Source organism: Musa acuminata, chromosome BXJ1-1 (genome assembly GCF_036884655.1).
Source record: "Musa acuminata AAA Group cultivar baxijiao chromosome BXJ1-1, Cavendish_Baxijiao_AAA, whole genome shotgun sequence".
NCBI classification, from domain to species: Eukaryota; Viridiplantae; Streptophyta; class Magnoliopsida; order Zingiberales; family Musaceae; genus Musa; species Musa acuminata.
Genome location: NC_088327.1, coordinates 16,370,600 through 16,380,028, shown reverse-complemented (window position 1 = coordinate 16,380,028; position 9,429 = coordinate 16,370,600).

Here is a 9,429-nt window from a genome sequence, read left to right as displayed (position 1 = left end):
CCGCCAGAACATTGTCAATGTGGAAATTGACAAGCGGTAGCACTGCCACCGACAGGCGGTGGCACCGCTAGTAAAGGTCAATATGACATTGACAGGCGGTGGCACCGCCACCGATAGGCGATGGCACCGCCAGCCTCGGAAATCCAAGAGAATTCAAAATTTGAAGCCCAAATTTGAATCCTCTTCGGGTCTATAAATACCTCTCAATTCTCAGCAGAGAACATAACCTTTTGATGAGTAAGAAATTGAGATAAAGCCTTAGCAAAGTCTATAGCAAGTCTTATTTTCAATAGCTTGAGTGTTTACCTCCTTCTTTCTCTTTGAAAATTTGTAAGAGTGTGAACCACTTGTAAAAGGTTGTAAGAGGGGTATTTGTCCTTCCCCTTCAAAGTGATTTGCTAGTGGAAGTTGAGAGCCTCTTCGAAGAAGGCTTCGCAAGTGGATGTAGGTCATTTTGACCGAACCACTTTAAATTGGTGTGTTACTTAAATGTGTGTGTTTACCTTTCTTAAACCGTTATTTACATAGCAGCAAGCTTTTGATTTTTATCTTCTCACTTTACTCGAGCTACTTTCACCAAGTCATTCATTGTCGAATCGAAATCTCTACGCATTTACGAAATCGTTTTCAAACTTACGAGATTTAATCCGCTACACTAATTCAACCCCCCCTCTTAGTGCTGCTCCGATCCTAACAACCCCCACACTTTAAAATAACCAATGTTAGGTTGTCTTCCTTTCTATAACTCATATGGAGAGATCTTATTCTTTTTAAAGAGAATTCAATTTAAAATATGACATATAGCCAATAAAGCTTCTCCCTACAAATTATAAGATAATTTAGCATGCAACAATATATCATTAATCATCTCTAGATAAGTTCTATTTTTTCTTTCTACTAATCCATTTTGCTCAAGTGTTCTAGGTGTTGAACATTTATGAATTATGTCATGTTGTTCATAAAACAAGTTAAATTCATTAGGAAAGTATTCTCCTCCTCTATCATTTCTTAAAACTTTAATTTTCTTCCCTAATTAATTTTTAACTTTTGCTTTATATACCTTAAAATCATTAAAAGCATCATTTTTATATTTCAATAAGTACACATATGTCAATCTAGACATATCATATATAAAAGTAATGAAATATCTATTACCTCCTCTTGTTAATATGCCATTTAATTTACACATATGTTAAGTACACATAGAATGTATTAAGTTTAACAAATTAATATATCTTTCAACACTTTTGAAGGATTTCTTTATCATCTTTGATTTAACACAAATTTTATATTTATTAAGATCATCAAAATGATAATTTATTAAGCCACACTTAACCATTCTTCTAATGGTGCTAGTTCCAATATGTGCTAATATATCATGTCATAATGAATAAGAATCAACAATATAAATAGAAGCAACATCTTTATTAAATTTAGAATCATTGTCAACAATAGATAATTTAACCATTCTCTCAGCATAATAGTCTTTTCTAACAAAAGTTTCATTACAAGATAGAATTAACTTCCCGGATTCATATACAGATTTAATTCCAGGTTTGCCAAGGAGATTCTCACTTACTAAATTTTTACTCATATTTGGTATAGAACATTAGTAAGAGTGACTTTTTTTTCCCGAAGTGAAAGAGAGTTCCATATTTCCCTTGCCAATCACCTTAGAATGAACTTCATTTTCCATTTGAATCTCTTGCCCTTCTGTGACTACTTTGTAAGTCTTGAAGAGTACCTTATCATAGCAAACATAAACGGTAGCATAAGTATCATACCACCAACCAGAAACCTTTTCAAATATGACATTTGTTAGGATCAAGAGTACTAAGAGGGGGGGGGGGGGGGGGTGAATTAATACAGTAAAAAACTTTCGACAATTAAAACTGCGTTCGTACATTGAAATCCGATTCTGACGTAAAAGTTGTTTCATGCAGATAATAACTTCGAAAGCTTATGGAAACGTATTTGAAGTAAAAAAAGGAAGGCAGTTTGAAGTTAAGATAAATAGCACAAAGAAAATACAAACCAGATTTTAGAGTGGTTCAGTCAAACGTGACCTATATCCACTTTCGGCTTCCTCCTCCCACGAAGTCACTAGCGTCTACTAGAGGCCTTTCTTTAATAGGTGAAGGCCAACCACCCTTTTACAGTTTTAATCCTTTTGATGGGCTTAGGAGATAACCCTTATAGAATTTTCTCTCCTCTCTTGAAAGATCAAAACTTGGAAGAAAAGAGGGAGAACTTCTAGCCTTTACAACACTTTTGAGCTCTAAAAATCACAGAGTAAGATTAGATTTTCGGTGCCCTTTCATGCAGGAAAGGGTGGGGTTTATATAGGCCCTAAACTAGTTTGAATTTGGAGCTCAAAAATGTCATCTCCCAGATTTCTGGGGTCCTGGCGGTACTACCGCCAGATTGGGCAGTACTACCTCTCGGATACCGAGCTCAAGCCGTACCACCGCCTGATAGGGGCGGTACCACCACCCAGTCTCGCTTGGAGACTAAGCTCCTGGGTGGTGCCACCGTCGGCCTTGGCGGTGCCATCGCTTGGCAGGAAATCTGAGTCCGAATGGGCTGATCCATTCGGCTCAATTTGGGTCTAGTAAGGGCCCAATTGCCCCCATATTAAGTTAATGGGATTACCTCCCATTCCTAACTTAATCTATATGCTAACTATGATATTTCTTAAGACATTTACTGCAACTTGCTCCAGTGCGTCAATCGCTTCTTCCGGCGAGCTTCCGGCGAACATCTAACGAACCTTCGGCGATGCTCCGGCGGACTTCCGGTAAACTCCTGGACTTGCGACGATCCACTTGGCGAGTTTCGAAGAGCTTCTTTGGCAAGCTCCTGGACTTCTCGGATTTGTTCCCGCAGAACCTCCGACGACCGTCCGGACTTCCGTCGAACTCTCGAACCCCCAATGTGATCATGGTCTTAACTCCGGCGTAACTCCTACTGCATGTCTTACTTCCATCATAGTTAATCCTGCACATGTAAAACAAACTTCGATCTAGACAATTAATACTAAGCATTAATCAAGTTGTCCGACATGTCATTGGTCTCTCGATGCTTCGTCCGATTCTTCGGTGCATCGTCCTCTCCTGCGGCCTATTGCCCAATCGGCCAGTTGACTCTGCAACTCCGATATCCTTAGCGCAATACCCGCTCTTCTTGGCCCGATGCCCGAATCCACGACCCGAAACCTTCTGTCAATACGTCGATCGATCCACCGGCCCGACGTCCAATCTTCTGACATGTTCCTCTGGCCCAACATGATTTTTCCTACTTTAATTGTCTCATCCTGATCAAAGCATCCTACGTCACTCAAAACGCAGATTAAAATATAAACACAATTATCAATTGGTTTCATCATCAAAATACGAGATTCAACAATCTCCCCCTTTTTGATGATGACAACCAATTGATGACGGAGTTAAACTTAACTCTTGGAGTTTAAACAAACTCCCCCTATCAATATACCATATTGATAGAATCTTAAACTCAAATTGAATTCAAGTCATTACAATATTCATCATGAATAGTTGCAACACGTCATTATGAACTTATGCATAAACTTATACATAACATCATACTTCTCCCCCTTTGTCATCAACAAAAAGGAGAAGTCCAACTATTTTTGTGTTTGGAATATAAGTTTAACTCATTGCATGAAAAACATAATATCAAGTTTTATCATCATGCAGTTTTGAAGCTAGAAAATTTAGTAAGTGTTACATCATGCTTAGAACATTCAAGCTATCAAATTTTAGATATGCAGGTTTTACAACATACAAGATAGCACTTTTGCTTCTTTTGAGATAGCAACTTCTACATCATGCAAGCTAGCAAATTAGAGATGTTCAAGAAGGCAACTCTTGCTTCTTGAAATATGCAAGTTACAAGCTAGCAAATATTTGCTTCCTTTGCAATGTTTGAGCTCGTAATTTTGCTTCCGTTGCAAAGTGTAAGTTTAGCATGTTTAGCATCTTGAGATAGGCAAGATAGCGTATTTTTGCTTTTTCTTGAGATTTCAAGCTAGCAATTATCGGTGATGTTCAAGATAGCAATTTCTTCTCTTTTGAGAAGTGCAATTTTTGCTTTCGTCTTGAATTGTGTAAACTAGCTAGTTTACCTCTTTTCATGATGTCCACGCTAGAAATTCTTGCTCCCCCTTTGTCATTGTCAAAAAGAAGGGAAGACCATTATATCAATTTTCAGATTATGACAAAGGTAAGTATAAATCTTATTTGTGCATCATTATATATTCAAATTAAAACATACACAATTTCAAAACCTTACATTTCATTTTTTTTATGCATGGTATTAAAAATAAATCAATCATCACTGTAACTCATCATGCATATTATTAAAATATAAAATCATCAAACATGATACAAATATTTATTTTCATTTTTATAAGGATCAAATCTATTTTTGCAAGGATCAAGCTTCATTTTTGCAAGGATGTATGTGAATCAAATCCTTGCAAATGTTAAAAAAGATCTTCCTTTTTCAAGAAGGAATCATTTCATCAAATCCATTTCTCAAAAAAAAAATATTTTTCACACGATAAGTCTATGAGAGATGCATTTGTTAATTTATTCCATATGTCAAAAATCAATGATATGAAACAAACTCGATATGACATATGCTTATGAAAGCTACATTAAGTCCGAAAGAAAAATACTAAATCATGTTAGGATCAAGAAAATCCGAAAATAAAATTTAACACTTTCATGCATACAGACATGGTTTTGCTATAGATTTTCAAACACAATCATGAAGATAAAACAAGCTCATCATCATAGAAATTTTTGTATCCAAAACACATAATTTTCAACATGTTATTAAGGCATGTAATAGTGTAAAATTCTCATTATAGCAATTATATCCTACCATGCATGATCAAAATTTCTCCCCATTTTATCATTGTAAACAAGAAAGAAGAAGGGAAGAATAAAACAGTGTAAAATATTTTAATCATTTCAAGGCATACAAGCTATAAATACAATCATATCATGTCATGAAAGATAAAATCACTTGAATACCAAAAGACATGATTCATTTTGACATATCTTCTCTTTAAATAAAAATGAAAGGAATTCTTAGGAGATCATGATATAGATAAAATTCATTCAATCTTGTATAAGAACAAGATATTAATTTAAGCATATAAAATTTCATAATTCATTATGAATCATAAAAAAAAATGTGGTTCCGAAAAATCATGATTCATTTAGGAAAATTTTCTCTTTAGTACACGACAAGAAGAAATATAACAATGATACCAATCATGATTCATTTGGATGGTAGATGGCAAAAAGAAACATTGAGGATAAAAGATCTCGATTTTTATAAATCTCAAGTTTTAAATCGCAAAAATTCAAGATAAAGCCCATTCAAATTCAAAGCATCAAATCAAAATCATTTTTAAGAGATTCATAAAAAGATGATAAAATAGATTCATCAAAGTCAATAAGATAGAGAAAAATAATTTTCAAGAAAAATACTTTTTTCTATTTAGTTGTTTCATACAAGCATGCCTTTGCCCTTTTTGTGCCAAAAAGAAAATATATCATCAATCATTTAGGATCGAAAAATAAATTCTGTCATAAAAACCATCAAGATCAATAAATCACAAAAATCATTATGTATAATTTTAAAATCTCATGCATAAAATAAAATCATCAATCATGGTATTAAAACATCATTATGCATTATTAAATCATCAAGCATGATTTCATATTTTCAATCAAAAATTATTTTGTTTGTTTATCATAAGATATACATCTTTCATGATTATTTTTAAAATCATTGGAAAGGTAAGCATGATAAGCATAATCCTAATTCATTAGCATTTTCATTATATTATTTAAACATGTAATTTTCAAGAAAATTAATTCTATACTAAAAAAAGAAAATGCATTATGGAAAGCATCATGTAATTTCGAAATAAATTAAGGGGGTTTTGATTACCTCATCGTTGAATGTCGTTAAGGCGTAGTTTGCCACGTCGCCTTTGTTGATTTTCTCCTCATCTTTGGAGGAGCTCGATTCATCCCACTTTGTGTTCTTCTTCTTGCGTTCAAAGCAAGTAATTCCGTTCTTTTTGTTTTTAAATCTTTGTTTCTTTAATTTTTAAAATTTTTTAGTGAGTAGTTCTTGTTCACCATCACTTGAGCTTATGCTCGAGTGGTCTTCAAATGTTCTATGTCCCAAATCCTTCCTGTTCTTTGGAAGGTAATTTTGTTCATCATGTTCATCATGTGCATTGTGCACCATTTCATATGTCATCAATGAACCGATAAGTTCTTCAAGTGGAAAAATATTTAAATCTTTTATTTCTTGTATTGTCGTTACTTTTGATTCCCAAGCTTTAGAAAGTGATCGTAAAACTTTACTAACAAGTTCAAAGTTCGAAAAGGTTTTACCAAGTCCTTTTAGACTATTGATGACATCCATAAAACGGGTGTACATATCTCCAATAGTCTCTCTTGGTTCCATACGAAAAATCTCAAAATCGTGTATCAAAAAGTTTATTTTAGAATCTTTTACACTACTTGTGCCTTCGTGTGTGATTTCAAGAGTGTGCCAAATATCGAAAGCCGTTTTGCACAAAGAAACACGATTAAACTCATTTTTATCTAAGGCGCAAAACCAGGCATTCATAGTCTTTGCATCTAGAGAAAATGTCTTCTTCTCTAAATCATTCCAACGGTTCATTAGAAGAGAAGACATTCAAATTCAATGAAAGCAAGAAAACTCTCATTCGAGTTTTCTAATAAGTGTAGTCCGTCCCATTGAAAAAGGGAGGACGAATGAGAGAGTGACCCTCTTGGTTGCCGAAAAGAGCCATTTCAATTTGGGTGTTAAACCAAATATGAAAAACGAGGCTCTTATACCAATTGTTAGTATCAAGAGCACTAAGAGGGAGGGGGGGGGGGGTGTGAATTAGTGCAGCGGAAAACTTTCGACGATTAAAACTACATTCGTACGTTGAAATCTGATTCCGACGTAAAAGTCATTTCGTACAGATAATAACTTTAAAAGCTTATGGAAACGTATTTGAAGTAAAGTAAGGAAGACAGTTTGCAGTTAAGATAAATAGCACAAAGAAAATACAAACCAGATTTTAGAGTGGTTCGGTCAAACGTGACCTACATCCACTTTCGGCTTCCTCCTCTTACGAGGTCACCGGCGTCTACTAGAGGCCTTCCTTCAATAGGCGAAGGCCAACCACCCTTTTACAGTTTCACTCCTTTTGACAGGCTTAAGAGACAACACTTACAGAATTTTCTCTCATTTCTTGAAAGATCAAAACTTGGAAGAAAGAGGGAGGAGAACTTCTAACCTTTACAACACTTTTGAGCTCTAAAAATCACAGAGTAAAATTAGATTTTTGGTGCCCTTTCATGCAGGAAAGGGTTTATATAGGCCCCAAACTGGTTTGAATTTGGAGCTCAAAAATGTCATCTCCCGGATTTCTGGGGTCCTAGCGGTACTACCTCTCGGAGACTGAGCTCAGGTGGTACCATCGCCTGACAAGGGCGGTACCACCGCCCAATCTCACTCGGAGACTGAGCTCCTAGGCAGTGCCACCGACCCTGGCAGTGCCACCGCCTGGCAGGAAATCTGGGTCTGAATAGGCTGATCCATTCGGCCCAATTTGGGTCTATCAAGGGCCCAATTTGGGTCTGTCAAGGGCTCAATTGCCCCCAGATTAAGTTAATGGGATCACCTCCCATTCCTAACTTAATCTACATGCTAACTATGATATTTCTTAAGACATTTACTGCAACTTGCTCCGGTGCGTCAATTGCTTCTTCCGTCGAACATCCGACGAACCTTCGGCGATGCTCCGGCGGACTTTCGGCAAACTCTTGGACTTGCGACAATCCACTTAGCGAGTTTCGAAGAGCTTCTTTGGCAAGCTCCTGGACTTCTCGGATTTGTTCCCGCAGAACCTCCGACGACCATCCGGACTTTCGTCGAACTTTCGAACCCCCAATGTGATCATGGTCTTGACTCCGGCGCAACTCCTACTGCATGTCTTACTTCCATCGTAGTTAATCCTGCACATGTAAAACAAACTTCGATCTAGATAATTAATACTAAGCATTAATCAAGTTGTCCGGCATGTCATTGGTCCCTCGACGCTTCGTCCGATTCTTCGGCGCATCGTCCTCTCCTGTGGCCTATTGCCCAATCGGCTAGTTGACTCCGCAACTCTGATATCCTTGGTGCAATACCCGCTCTTTTTGGCCCGATGCCCGAATCCATGGCCCAAAGCCTTCTGTCGATACGTCGACTGATCCACTAACCCGACGTCCAATCTTCTGACATGTTCCTCCGGGCCAATATGATTTTTCCTGCTTTAATTGTCTCATCCTGATCGAAGCATCCTACGTCACTCAAAATGCAGATTAAAACATAAACACAATTATCAATTGGTTTCATCATCAAAATATGAGATTCAATAGTATTCACTTCGCTCACCATAGCGATTATATAATCATCTCTCTCAATGGAGTTGACTTTCTGGTTCTGGGCTTTTTAAAATCTCCAATCCCTAGCAAAATGACCAGGTTTTCCACGAACAAAACAACCTCCACTCTTTGGCTTCTTAATTTTTTTTTTATCCTTTTTGGGGCCAAAATGATTCCCCTTGTTTTGCTTGCCTTTGTTGAAATTCTTAGGCTGATTCATAACATTTGCTTTTATATTGTCAAAAGAGTTCTCACTCTTGTCTCTCATCCTCGATTCCTCCTCGATTCGAAGATATTTTTTAATTTGCTCCAAAGTGATATCCTTGGAGTCATGCAAAATCTTCTTCTTACTCTTTCCAAGATATAGGCAACTTGACTATTATAGCCCCTATTTGAAAATGTTCAAGAAGTTCGATTTTTTCAACCTTCAATTGATTAACAATGACCTAGAACTCATGCACTTGTGCTAAGATTGGCTTGTCATCCACAAACTTGTAATCAAAATATTTAGAAATTAAAAATTTTTTTGTACCTTCTTCCTCGGCATGATACTTGAATTCCAAAGCATTCCAAATTACTTTTGCAGATGGTTCCATCGTATAAAGCTCATAAAGTCGATCCGAAAGAGCATTGAGAATGTGTCCTCTACATATGACTTCATCTTTATTTCTCTTCTTTTGTTCAGCCTTGACTTCATCGGTGTCATCGTCGGTTGATCAGAAATTGATTGAAGATTTGGATAAAACACATAGAAGATCTTCAAAAGCAGTCAATATAAACTTCATCTTGTCTTGCCAATAGCTAAAATTCGTTTCATCAAAACGATCCAAACGAACAAAATCTTGATTCAATAATTTGATGATATTTGTGGCGGTGAATTTGTATAAACTTATAAAATATCATTTTTAGATGATTAGAAAAATACGATAAA